Source organism: Mobula hypostoma, chromosome 15, assembly GCF_963921235.1.
Source record: "Mobula hypostoma chromosome 15, sMobHyp1.1, whole genome shotgun sequence".
Lineage (NCBI taxonomy): Eukaryota > Metazoa > Chordata > Chondrichthyes > Myliobatiformes > Myliobatidae > Mobula > Mobula hypostoma.
This window is the reverse complement of record NC_086111.1, coordinates 75,674,827-75,688,945: the sequence shown is the minus strand read 5'-3', so window position 1 is coordinate 75,688,945 and position 14,119 is coordinate 75,674,827. Positions and strand designations below refer to the sequence as shown.

The following is a 14,119-nucleotide window of genomic DNA, read 5'->3' as shown; positions in this document are numbered from 1 at the left end:
AAATTATTTATTTATTTATTTATTTTTAAAGCCTCCCACTCGTAGTGGGCCATAACTCAAATAGCAATGAGTCAGAGTACTGGAAGGAGATAGAGAGATTATTGACATGATGTCATGACAGCAACCTTTTCCTTCAATGTTAAGAGAGCTGCTGCACCACAGAAAGCAACTGGGTATACACATAGCAACTGCACACAGCCACAGACAACATATCGTGGGAACCAGCCTCTCTTCCATAAACTGCCAACACTTCCCGCTGCTTCAGTAAAGTGGCCAGTATAACTGAAGACCACAACCACCCCAGACACTCAAGCTTCTCCCTCCCATCAGGCAAAAGATACAAAAGCCTGAAAGCACGTAAGATAATGACTCGATCTCATTATGGTCTTGCACCTTATTGTTTACCTGCACTGCACTTCCTCTGTAGCTATTATACTTCTATTCTGCATTGTTGTTGTTGTGATGACAAGGTTTTCACTGTATTTCAGTACATGTGACAGTAACTGCAGTGTAGTGGTTAGTGTGACGCTAACAGCTTGGTGAGCCAGAGTTCAATTCTGGCCTCCTCTGTGAGCACATTCCTTTCCTCCAGCTTCCTCCACAGTCCAGACACGTACTCATTAATAGATCACCCGGTCACTGTAAGCTGTCCTGTTAGGGTTAAACTGGCAGGTTGCTAGGTGGCGAGGCTTACGGGGCCGGAAGAGCCAGCTCCGTATTGCTTCTCTCAAATAAATTAAAGACCAATACCCCAGGGCAAAGATGCCCAACGGAGGAGGATATTGCAGGGAAAGTTTGAAGGGGCCTGCAACATAGACAGTAGTGGTGACAGAGATACATAAAACTGTAGCATTTAAGAGTCTTTAGAAAGGCCTGTAAATACGCAGGAATGGAGGGAGATTGCTCCCATTCAAGGCAGAAGGGATTAGTTTAATTGGCATTGTGCTCAGCTCAGCCATTGTGGGACACAGGGCCTCAGTGCACCGTTGTGTTCTAACCTCTTCTGTGGCAGTAGGGGCAGATTCTAGGGACATTTAAGAAACTCAGACGTATGGATGAAAGAAAACTGAAGAGCTACGTGGGAGGGAAGGGTTAGAACAGGGGCTCCTAACCTTTTATGCCATGGACCAATAACATTAAACAAAGTGTCCTTGGACACCAGGTTGGAAACCCCAGTAGGTCAGCACAACATCATGGGCTGAAGGGCCTGTACTGGTCTACATTCTATTCCTCTGATACAGGCCATCTCTGCCCAGGAACCTGAACCCTCTGCCCTGCACCAGCACCAGGTGGGTATTTCTCATTCATTTGGAGTGTCCTTAACTGTGTGAGTGTGTGAGGCACAGGGAAAAACCCAGAGACGACCAACCGAGGTTCTGCTTTTCAAATTTCTCTCCAGCTCCCTAGATTCACTCTTTGTTTAAACTGTGTGGTTGGTACCTGTGGCTGTTCACCCTCCACCTCAATGTTCTGCAACCAATCGGAGACATCCGTGACAGTGACACTACCACGGAGCCCTGCTTGTAGCCACAGACTCTTATTTGATGCCAGTCCCTCCGCTTCTCCCCGTCTCCAACCTTAACCACTGTACGAACAGTCCTTGTAACACAGCTCTTCCCCAAAAGGACGTCTCCCCAAACCGTCTAAAACAAGATGCTTGTTAGCGATGGGTTTGTGCACTCTGCCTATTCCCTCTCTTTTCCTCACAGCACTCCCCCTGCTCCCCCCCAAGACCACGACATCTCAGGCGTGACCACCTCACTGAAGCTCCTGTCTGTCATGCTCTCAGGTGGGAAACAGCAAGGTGCTGGAATGAGGCCACAGAATATCCAAGCAGGCTTGGGGTCATACAGCCCACTTCCAATTCTACGTTACAGGATGCACTGACGGTCAGAGCGGGGACACTGATGAGCACAGCAGCATGAGAGAGATGCGCAAGACCAGAGGCATCAATCGAGTACACAGCCACAGGACAGAAATGGATAATACAAGGACTGATGACTACAAGGACAGTTTGAAGTCACAGGTAGTTTTTTTTAATTACAGAATGGTTGTAGAGGCAGGTACTTTAGGGACATTTAAAAGACACATGGATGATAGAAAAATGGAGGGCTAGGTAGGAGGGAATGGTTAGATTGATCTTGGAGTGGGTTAAATGCACAGCACAACATCATGGGCCAAATAGCCTGTAATGTGCTATACTGTTCTGTGTTCTGGGAATGACAGAAGCACAAGAACATGATAATAGGAGGAAAAGACCGGGGCATCTCACTGAACTGTAGATACCTACCAGAATACATCATACTGTATTCCATCTGCCACTTCTCTGCATATTTTCTCCTAGTCCAAGTCCTTCTGTAGCACCTCTGCTTCAACACTACCTACCCCTCCACCTTTCTTCAAATTATCTGCAATCTTGGCCACAAAACCATCAACCCCATCATCCAAATCACTGACAAATAATGTGAAAAGAAACCCCCCATCAACACTGACTCTGAAACACCACTGGTTACCAGCCAGCCAACCCTCCAGCCATCTTTCCTGTAATGCCATGGGCTCTCACCTTGTTAAGCAATCCGTCAAAAGCCTTCTAAAAATCCAAATGAACAACATTCACCGACTCTCCTTTGCATATCCTGCCTGTTATTTTCTCAAAGAATTCCAGATCTGTCAGGCAAGGTTTCTGCTTAAGGATACCATGCTGACTTTGGTTTACTTTATCATATATACTCAATTACCCCAAAATCTCATCCCAGTCTCCAACACCTTTCCAACCACTGAAGTCAGGTAACTGGCCTTCAGAGATGCAGTAGAGAGTTGGCCCTTCCAATCCTTTGAACTGCACCACCCTGCAACCCATGACAACTCAGTTTAACCCTAATCTAATCACAGGACAATTTACAATGACCAATTAACCTACCCAGTACTTCCTGGACAGTAGGAAGAAATGGGAGAAAACCCATGCATTCCCCTGGGAAGGACGTACAGACATGCTGGGAGTGAACTCTGCACTCCAACCAACACTGTACTAACCACTCTGCTACCGTGGTGCATGTGGCTTTGGTAACCTCTTTTATATCATTAGCCAAATCTCTTCCATGTTTTGTCTTGCTTTTTAGCTGCTTCTTAAAAAGCTTCCCAATCCTCTAACTTCCCACTAATTTTTGCCTGCTAGATGCCCACTCATTTGCCCTTTAGAATACTTCACCTTTGGGATGTATCTATCCTGAGCCTTCTGAACTGCCCTCAAAGCTTCAGCCATGACTATTCTGTTATCATCCCTGCTAGAGCCGCCTTCCCATCAACTTTATCTAGTTCCTCTCTCATAGTCATAGTCAAACTTCATTGATCCCGGGGGAAATTGGTTTTCGTTACAGTTGCACCATAAATAATAAATAGTAATAGTAATAGAACCATAAATAGTTAAATAGTGATATGTAGATTATGCCAGTAAATTATGAAATAAATCCAGGACCAGCCTATTGGCTCAGGGTGTCTGACCCTCCAAGGGAGGAGTTGTAAAGTTTGATGGCCACAGGCAGGAATGACTTCCTATGACGCTCCTGTGTTGCATCTTGGTGGAATAAGTCTCTGGCCGAATGTACTCCTGGGCCCAACCAGAACATTATGTAGTGGATGGGAGACATTGTCCAAGATGGCATGCAATTTAGACAGCATCCTCTTTTCAGACACCACCGTGAGAGAGTCCAGTTCCATCCCCACAACATCACTGGCCTTACGAATGAGTTTGTTGATTCTGTTGGTGTCTGCTACCCTCAGCCTGCTGCCCCAGCACACAATAGCCTCATGCCTCAGCAATTCCCTTTACTCCACTGTAATACTAATACATCTGACTTTAGCTTGTCCTTTTCAATTATCAGGGAGAATTCCATCATATTATGATAAAATCCTACCCTGCCTTCCCAACAAAAGGCAGGGCAGAGTGAAGGTTTGTTGGAGTGCAGATGAAAATGGGAGCTATGAGTGTAGGGCCGATGACACACTGGGGTGTTCAGCAGGTGTTGAGAGCTGGGGTTGTAGGAATGACAGAGTGATATGTGAATAACTAAAAAGATCTGCAGCTGCTCAAAACCCGAGAGAAAAACAGAAAATGCTGGAAATACTCAGCAAGTCAGGTAGCATCTGTGGAAAGGAGACAGAGTTAACATCTGAGATTAATGACATTTCAAGTGAGGTGCGGGTGCTTTATGGTTCTGATAGGGACCTTTTCCAGGGGAGAACGGGGCTGGGGGAAGGAGAAGAGGAAAAAAGCGGGGGAGAAAACAGAGGGGAGGGGACGTGGGGCGAAGGGGAGGCCTCAGAGGCAGTGAGGGGGATGCTACCCGCATCCACCTCCAGACGAGACTCGGCGCCCCTCCCTGTCCTGCAGCCTGGCCCGGGAGAGGAGGTGCAGCCACTCACCCAGGGAGGCCCGCGGCCTATCACCGAGCCACCGTTCCTCGGGCCCCGCCGCCGCCGCTCCACCGCCGGCTCGGCGTCAGCGCGTCGTGCAGCCAGGAACGCGCACGCAAACGGGCGCCGTGGCGCAGAGGGAGCGAGCGCGCTGAAACGTAGCATCTACAGGCATCGCCCGTGAGCGTCCAAGGAAGGCGCGGCCTCCCGCCTGTGGCCCCGCTGCTGCATCCCGCGCCGGGGAAGAGCCCGAGGCTCAGGCTCGGGCTCGGGCCCGCGCTCGGCCGCGCCACCGTTCCGCCCTTCCCGCGGTGTCCGCCCACCGGCCGGCGACGTCCTGCTGCCCGGCCTGGCCTTACCTGAGCCTACGGGCCGCAGTATCCCGGTCCCCAGCGCTCGGCTCACTCGCCACGGCTCCCGCACACTCCGCCGCCCGCCCTCTTATTGTGTTTCCGTCCGTCTAAAGCACCCACTCCGCCATCTTACAGCCCGCCCGCCGCAGCCAATCCGCGCCCTCCAAAACCCTCATCCAATCCGCATCGGCCGCCCGCGACACCCCACCCAATCGGCGCTGACGCCTGCGCAAGCCTCGCGATACTTTGCTGTCGACCTGGCGCTTCTTAAAGGGCCGGGCGCAAGCGGCAGTTCAGCCCATCCCCATTCGTACTAGCATGGTCCAGCCACTGTCAACTATAGATGCAGAGGACCAATAATCACCCACGCTACAGAAGGTCCATTCGGTCCGCCCCCCGCCGGACTAGCAGGAGGCCATTCAGTCTCTGCCCTGCCGTACTAGATTACCCATAGTAGCAGGAGACCACTCATTGCTCCAGGCTTAAGAAGCCACATGCTCCCGTATCTCTCACCAAACTTAGAATCATGCTATTATCCTGGTATTATTCTACAAAACTACAGCAAGTCTCCTCGGAGTTCATAGAGACACCTAGTATGGAACAGGCTCTTCAGCTTATTTACTGATGCCAGCCACAGCGTGATTCTGAGCTGGTCCCATCTGACAGCATTTCAATCTTTAAATCTCCTGTATCTCTATTAAATGTTGTAATCATACTTGCCTCCATCACTGCCTCTACGTGGAAATGCTGCCCCTGAGATTCCCTTTAAATCATTGGTGTTTCCGTAAGACATAGGAGCAGAATTAGGCCATTTGGCCCATCGGGTCTGCTCTGCATTCAATCATGTCTGACTCTTTTTTCTCCTCTCCTCAGCCCCACTCCCTGGCTTCTCCCTGTAACCTTTGATGCCGTAATGACTGCCTTAAATACACCTGGCCTCCACAGCTGTCAGTGGTAACAAATTCCACAAATTCTCCAACCTCTCACTAATTTGTCTGACCTCTGACTAATTTCTCCGAATCTCTGTTTTAGATGGATGCCCCCTCTATCCTAGGCTATGCCTTCTTGTCCTAGATTTCCCACTATGGAAAGCATCCTTTCCACATCTATTCTGTCTACTCCTTTCAACATTGGAAATGAGATCCCCTCATCCTTCTGAATTCTTGCAAGGGAAGACCCAGAGCCATCAAACGTTCCTCGTTTCCTTCCTGGAATCATCCTTGTGAACCTCCTCTGGACCCTCTCCAATGCCAGCACATCTTTTCTCAAATGAGGGGCCCAAAACTGTTCACAATACTCAAGGTGAGGCCTCACCAGTGCCTTATAAAGCCTCAGCATCACATCCTTGCTCTTGTATTCTAGACCTCTTGAAATGAATGCTAACATTGCATTTGCCTTCCTCATCATTGACTCAACCTGCAAGTTAACCTCCAGGGTGTTCTACACAAAGACACCCAAGTCCCTTTGCATCTTAGATTTTAGGATTTTCTCCCCATTTAGAAAAATATTCTGCACATTTATTTCTCTTCCTTAGAAGTCTGTAAAGATTTGACATGACATCTAAAACTCTGACAAGCTTGGAGTATTGTGTGCAGTTTTGGTCCACCTGGAGTATTGTGTGCAGTTTTGGTCCCCTAATCTGAGGAAAGACAGTCTTGCCATAGAGGGAGTACAAAGAATGTTCACCAGATTGATTCCTGGGATGGCAGGACTTTCATATGATGAAAGACTGGATGAACTAGGCTTATACTCGTTGGAATTTAGAAGATTGAGGGGGGATCTTATTGAAAGGTATAAAATCCTAAAGGGATTGGACAGGCTAGATGCAGGAAGATTGTTCCCGATGTTGGGGAAGTCCAGAACAAGGGGTCACAGTTTGAGGATAAAGGGGAAGCCTTTTAGGACCAAGATGAGGAAAAACTTCTTCACACAGAGAGTGGTGAATCTGTGGAATTCTCTGCCACAGGAAACAGTTGAGGCCAGTTCATTGGCTATATTTAAGAGGGAGTTAGATATGGCCCTTGTGGCTAAAGGGATCGGGGGTATGGGGGGAAGGCAGGTACAGGGTTCTGAGTTGGATGATCAGCCATGATCATACTGAATGGCGGTGCAGGCTCGAAGGGCCGAATGGCCTACTCCTGAACCTATTTTCTATGTTTCTATAGATGTTAGTGGAGAGTATACTGACTGGCTGCATCATAGCCTGGTATGGAAACACCAATGCCCTTGAATAGAAGATCCTACAGAAGGTAGTGGACACAGCCCAGTGCATCACGGGTAAAGCCCTCCCCACCATTGTGCACATTTACAAGGTGCGCTGTTGCAGGGAAGGACCCTACCCCCCAGGTCATGCTCTCTTTTCGCCACTGTCATATGGAAGAAGGGATGGGAGCCTCAGGACCCACACCACCAAGTTGAGAAGTAGTTATTAACCCTCAGCCTTGAACCGGTGGGGATAATTTCACTTGCCCCGTCACTGAACTGTTTGCACAACTTACGGACTCACTTTCAAGGACTCTGCATCCTGTGTTCTTGATATTTATTGCTTGTTCATTTATTATTATTATTTCTTTTTTCTTCTTTTGTATTTGCACAGTTTGTTGTGGTCTTTCGTTGATTCTGTTATGTTTCTTGGATTTATTGTGAATACCCACAAGAAAATGAATCTCAGGGTTGTATATGGTGAGATATATGTACTTTGATAATAAATTTACTTGAACTTTCAACTGGAACAGCAAGCTAGTTGATCTGTGCTGTGCACTACATGCACTTTGCATTATATTTTACTAATTTATTTATGGTAATATTTTGGTTTATGCAATACGTGTGTTATATATTTTGTGGGTGCACCCTGGTCCAGAGGAATGTTCTTTCATTTGGATGATAATAAACTAGAACTTGAACTTGTACTCCTGTCTGTGTGCTATGCCTCCCCCAAGGTTGTCTCATTCACCGTGGAAATGGTGTCCTGAATTAACTTCCCGAAATAGATGGATGAGAGGGTTTTAGAGGGCTATTGTGGTCGAGGTAAGGGATTGATGGGATGAGGCAAAATAGGAGGTCGGCCTAGACTAGAGGGGCCAGAGAGCCCGTTTCTGTACTGCAGTGCTCTATGAGCCGGTTAAATTCCCTCTGCCATTCCATAAAACATCAAAGCAGAGTCAGGCCATTCAGCCCATCAAGCTTGCTCCACCATTCCACTGTGGCTGATTTATTATCCCCCTCAACTCTATTCTCCTTTTTTCTCTCCATAACCTTTGACACCCTGACTAATCAAGAACCTTACAGCCACTGCTTTAAATATACCCAGTGACTTGGCCTCCATAGCCATCTGTGGCCATGAATTCCACAGATTCACCACCCTCCAGCTAAAGAAACTCCTCATCTCTGTTCTAAATGGACACTCCTCTATTCTGAGGCCGTGACCTCTGGCCCTAGACAACAGGAAACATCTTCTCTGCATCCATTCTATCTGGACCTCTTGAAATTCGATAGTTTTAATGAAATCCCTCCTCATTCTTCTAACCTTCAGTGAGTACAGGCCCAGAGCCATCAAACACTCCTCACACCTTAATCCTTTTCATTCCTGGAATGATTCTCGTGGGCCTCCTCTGAGGCCCTGTCCATTGCTAGCACATCTTTTCTTAGATAATTCCTCAGCCGATGAAAAACCAACTAGTATTGACAATCTGATAGAATAGGAGCAGATGGAGTGATTTAACTCCTTAAAGACTAACACACCACATGCCTTCTGAACCACCCTGTCATCTTGCACAGTTACTTTAAGGGATCTGTGGACGTGAATTCTATGTTCTTGATCCCAGAGTCGTGCACTGAATATTGGAGTTGTAATGTTATGTTGTGGATGTACAATACATTAACAAGGAAGGCTGAACTTAGAACACTGCAGGCAGTTTTGCTTATGCTGTTTTATAGGAAGTATGTCATTCAGATGCAAAGAGGAACACAGAGAATTACAAGGATGTTGGTAGGATTTGAAGGGTTAATTATTGGGAGAAGTTGGACAGGCAAGGATTTTTATCCTTGACCCTTTTGAAGTGTATAAAATCGTGGATGGCACAGACAGGGTTAATGCACAGTGTTTTTCCAGAGGGGAACAGTTAGATCCGGTGTTCACAACCTTTTTTATGTCCTGGACCAATACCATGAAGTAAAGTTGAGAACCCCTGGGTTTGATTGATCTTGGAGTAGGTTAAAAGTTGGCACATCATGGGCCACAAGGCCTGTACCGTAGTGCTCTGCCCTACAGTTTGTTTTATGTAGAACAGAAACTATGACAGCCAGAAACATCCAGTTCCATTAGCACAGTAGTGTAGCAGTTAGTGCAACACAGCGTCCTCGGTAAGAAAGTTTATAAGTTCTTCCTGTGTGGATGTTTCCAGCTTCCTCCCACAGTCCAGAGATGTACCAGTAGGTAGGTTAATTGCTCATTGTCAATGATCCTTTTATTAGACTGGGTGTTAAATTGTGGCTTGCTGGGCCTGAGGTCTGTTCTGTGCTGTATCTCTAAATCAGGGGTTCATGGAGGGCTCTATGGCATAACAAATAAAATCTCTAAATAAATGATATCAAAACAACGGTATAAGGATCATGCATAGGCAGATGTGGAGATTAAAATGCCACACAATTGGTGCAGATGTGGAGATTAAAATGCTATCACGATTGTGCAGATGTGGAGATTAAAATGCTATCACGATTGTGCAGATGTGGAGATTAAAATGCTATCACCATTGGTGCAGATGTGCAGATTGGAGATTAAAATGCCAACACGATTGTGCAGATGTGGAGATTAAAATGCCACACGATTGCTGCAGATGTGGAGATTAAAATGCTATCACGACTGGCGCAGATGTGGAGATTGAAATGCCATCACGACTGGTGGGCCAGTGCTATAATGTTCCATCCTGACTGGAAGCGGGGCATCAAATCAGTGTTTGACCTGGCGGAGGCGTCGTGTCCCTGGGTGGTGGGGGAGGGAAGAGGTGATAACGCAGGAGTGCCATTGTCTTGGGAGCATGGAAAAGTGCCGAGAGACACATAATGTTACTGGATACAAGAGTCACAGATAGAGAAATCCCTTCAAAATGCCGAAAGGGTAGGTGAAGGAAATGTGTCTGATGTGGGAATCATGTCAACAATCACAGAGAATGGTCTGTTGAGGGTGGAGGCTGCCGGGAACTCTGAACCCTGTTCTGGCCCAGATCCTGGTGAGGGCCGAGTGAAGGACTTTGTCCGTCATAGAGAGAGGAAGCCATGCATCAGGAAGGAAGACAATGTCAGAGGAACTGAAAGAATGGCAGGGTTGAAAAATCACCGAGATAACCATGGGGCTGTAATGAACATTTGTGGTGAGAAATTCCTAGTCACAGTCACAGAGTCACAGTCATAGTCATAGTCACAGTCACAGTCACAGTCAGTCACAGTCATAATCACAGTCATAGTCATACTTTATTGATCCCAGGGGAAATTGGTTTTCGTTACAGTTGCACCATAAATAATAAATAGTAATAAAACTATAAATAGTTAAATAGTAATATGTAAATTATGCCAGGAAATAAGTCCAGGACCAGCCTATTGGCTCAGGGTGTCTGACCCTCCAAGGGAGGAGTTGTAAAGTTTGACGGCCACAGGCAGGAATGACTTCCTATGACGCTCTGTGTTGCATCTCGGTGGAATGAGTCTCTGGCTGAACGTACTCCTGGGCCCAACCAGTACATTATGTAGTGGATGGGAGACATTGTCCAAGATGGCATGCAACTTAGTCAGCATCCTCTTTTCAGACATCACCGTGAGAGAGTCCAGTTCCATCCCCACAACATCACTGGCCTTACGAATGAGTTTGTTGATTCTGTTGGTGTCTGCTACCCTCAGCCTGCTGCCCCAGCACACAACAGCAAACATGATAGAGAGATCCAGAAAATGGTCAAAGAAGGGCTATGTGAAGGAGAAAGCAAATATCTAGCTGGCATTTGAAATTTGGAATTGGATTGTTGCCTGAATTGTGCAATAATGAGAGGTTGGACAGATTTGGATTGGTTTCTTTGAAGTGGGCATGGCTCCCTGGCAGGAGATCTGATAGAGAGTCACAAGATTATGGGAGGCATAGGTAGAGTAGACAGACTGTACCTTTTTCCACTAGGATTGAAATGCCTTATACCAGAAGGCATGCATTTAAGGCGAGAAGGGGTAATTTTAAAGGAGATGCAAGGGTCAAGTTTCATCTATCCATGCAGAAAACGTGGGGAGTCTGGGGTGGTGGTATGGAGACCTTTCTGGGTCGTTCAGACAGGCATGTGAATGGAGTTGTGCAGGCAGAAGGCATTAGTTTAGTTGATCACTAATTGAACTGATTCTAACATCGAACGGTACAGCTCCGGAACTGGCCCTGCGGCCCACAAAACCCATGCTACCCATATGGTCCGTCTCCTACAGTCATGTGCCTGTCTCAATGCCACCTTAGTCTAGAATAGAGTCACAGAATAGGACAGCACAGGAACACAACCTCCAGCCCAAACCATCCACGCTGATCAGGTGTCCTTCCATCTAAACCCCTAACTGTGAATTGTCCAAATGTATTTTAACTGTTGTTATCGTACCTGTCACAACCATTTCCTCTGGCAGCTCGTTCCAAATAGTCACCATTCTCTGCGTGAATTTCCCTCGTTTTGGGCGGCTGTTGTTTCCCCCTTGCATAAGCATTTCGCTAGCGTTAGCAGGAAACGAGGCGCTCAGCATGAAAGCGAGCCGATAATGAGACGGTGGTGAAGTGGTTGTAGCCTAACAAGGCGGGACCAAGAGTCGTTTCGCGGTCTAGTTTACCGGCGGAGAAAGCGAATTGAGTCGGAACGCAAATCTAGAAAGCCCGGGGAAGGTCCAAGCACACGTTAGGCGCTATCTGGTACATCAGGCGCAAAGTGTTTACTTTTAAGCATTTAAATAAATACTATCACTTAATCTTCAGTCGTTGAGTAGTTCTTCCCCGCTTAGAAGTATAATAATGCAGCCTCTGCAATGTCAATCTTGCCTTATGTCCGGATTCACGGAAACTTGCTCCCCTGGGGTGTTCATATGCGAGAAACGTTAGCTAATCCAACACCTCGAGAAGAGGTTGAGGAGGAGATAGCTGACCTGCGATGTTTAAGAGAATTGGCAAATGTGCTACCAGGTGTCCCTTAGGGAGAGAGTGTGCACTGAAAGAGAGGCACGGGTTGAGACTCCAGACCAGAAAGAAAGAGACAGGTAGGCGAACGTGGGAAGGAGATGCACACTGTCCGGGGGGTTATCAACTCCAGAGCTGCAAATATCCAACCATTTTGAACATCCAGCGATGCTTAGCAATAACCATGAAACCTGAGGTGGTCGGCAGGACAGAGCAGCCCCAAAGGACCTGCTCTAATTGCAAACCTGAACCCCGTAAAAAGGAAGGTATGATAGTAGAGGACTCAATTACTGTATCGGGAGTTGAAAATCAGGAGAGTACTGACAAGGAGTCTCGTACGGTTTGGAACCTACTCAAGTACACAACTGACCTTCCTGGATGAGTAGATAAGCTTCTGGCTAGAACTGGCGTGGATCCAGTAGTCATTGGCCACGTCGGAACAAATGACATAGGTAAGGGCAGACTGTCACACCCAGATGTTAAAGGTGGGGTTCCACGGGGATTGGTTTTGGGGTTACTACTGATGACACAAAATTAGGGAGACAGCTGATAATATTCAGTTGGTAGAATCAATAGTTAGATCGAAATCAAATCCAGATGTAGGCAGGTAAAGGGCAGATAAAATTTAATGTAAGTAAATGTAAAATATTACATATGAGAAGTAGAAATATTAGATATAAATATACAACTGGGGGTCTTGAGTTAGAAAATGTGTTGTATGAGAGGGATGTGGGCTCCCTATCAACATCTAGAATAGGAAGGCTAACAGATCGTTGAGCTGTATAACGCGTTCAGTGGAGTTCAAGTCTGGGGATGTTCTCCTTAAACTGTGTTATGTGTTTCTGAGGACACACCTTTGAATATTCTGTACAATTTTGGTCTCCATATTGTGTGAGGGAGGTGAAGGCACTGGAGAGATTCCAGAGAAGGTCGATTAGACTCATTCCAGGGTCTGCAGGGTATGAGATATGAAGAAAGATTGGAGGAATTTAATCTTTTTAGCCTAAGTAGATGTAGAATGAGAGGAGACATGATAGAAGTGTTTAAAATCATTAAGGGTATAAGTATGGTGGATGCCAGCAGATACTTCAAAATTAACCCATCAAGGACACGGGGCCAAAGGTGGAGACTGGTTAAGGGGAGATTTCAGACTAACATCAGGAGGCATTTCTTTACACTGTGAGTTGTGGACTACCTAGTGTGTAGTTGTGAGTCATACCTTGGAGACTTTCAAATCTAAACTCGATCATTATTTCAACACACGATGTGAGTAGGAATTTGGCAAGCTTCGTTGGGCCGAATGGCCTGTTCCTGTCAAAAACTTTCTAATGTTCGATTTTCCACTCAGCTGACAGAGGGGTGGCACGGTAGCCTAGTGGCTAGTACAAGGCTTTACAGCACCAGCCAAGAGTTCAATTCCTGCCGCTGCCTGTACATTCTTCCCGTGACCACGTGGGTTCCTCCCACAGTCCAAAGACGGACCGGTGGGTAGGTTAATCGGTCATTGTAAATTGTCCTGTGATTAGGCTAGTGTTAACTTTCTAACTTCTGGGCAGCACGGCTCAAAGAGCCGGAAGGGCTAACTGTGTGCTGCATCTCAACGAATAAATAAATGGTCGAGGTGAAACTCTTACGCATTTGGGTAGGCACACGGAGGGGAGCGGCTTAGAGCTACGGGCCAAATATGGGCAACTGGGACTAATGGGGGAATGCTGTGATCAGCATGGATCAGATGGGCTGAAGGGCCTGTTTCCATGCTGAATTACACTGTGACCTTAAATCGATGCTCTCCACAGTTTAGATCCCCTTCCCTGGGGAAAAAGGACTGTATTTTTACCCTATCTCTGCCCCTAATGATTTTACACACCTCTATATTTGCCCTCACTGTCCTCTGCTTCAAGGAATAGGAACACAAGAACTAGAAGCAGGAGTCAGCCATCGAGCCCGCCATTCAATGAGATCCTGGCTGATCTAGCTGTGGACTCAGCTCCACTGGCCTGCCCTTTCCCCATAACGCTTACTTCCCCTGCTATACAAAAATCTAACTCTGTCTGAAATATATTTGACGCTTCCCTGGGCAGACAATTCCAGATTCACTACTTTCATGGAAAAGCATTTTCTCATCTCCATTCTAAATCTATTCCCACAAATCTTCTCAACTTTTTTTGTGCCA

At 46.7% G+C, this 14,119-nt stretch overlaps 1 protein-coding gene across 4 annotated transcripts in view; it reads right to left on the bottom strand.

Annotated features, from left to right (window-relative positions):
• Window positions 1-4,930, bottom strand: part of LOC134356993 (transcriptional regulator QRICH1-like) — a 62,148-nt gene extending 57,218 nt beyond the window's left edge. For 2 of the 4 annotated variants that reach the window (XM_063068293.1, XM_063068292.1), the window contains exon 1: window positions 4,773-4,924. The gene's annotated coding sequence lies outside the window, so the exon portion shown is untranslated. Of the gene's footprint in view, window positions 1-4,422; window positions 4,648-4,772 lie in introns of those variants that run through there. The other 2 variants (XM_063068291.1, XM_063068294.1) reach the window with 2 other exon arrangements.
• Between the last annotated feature and the right edge of the window lie 9,189 nt (window positions 4,931-14,119).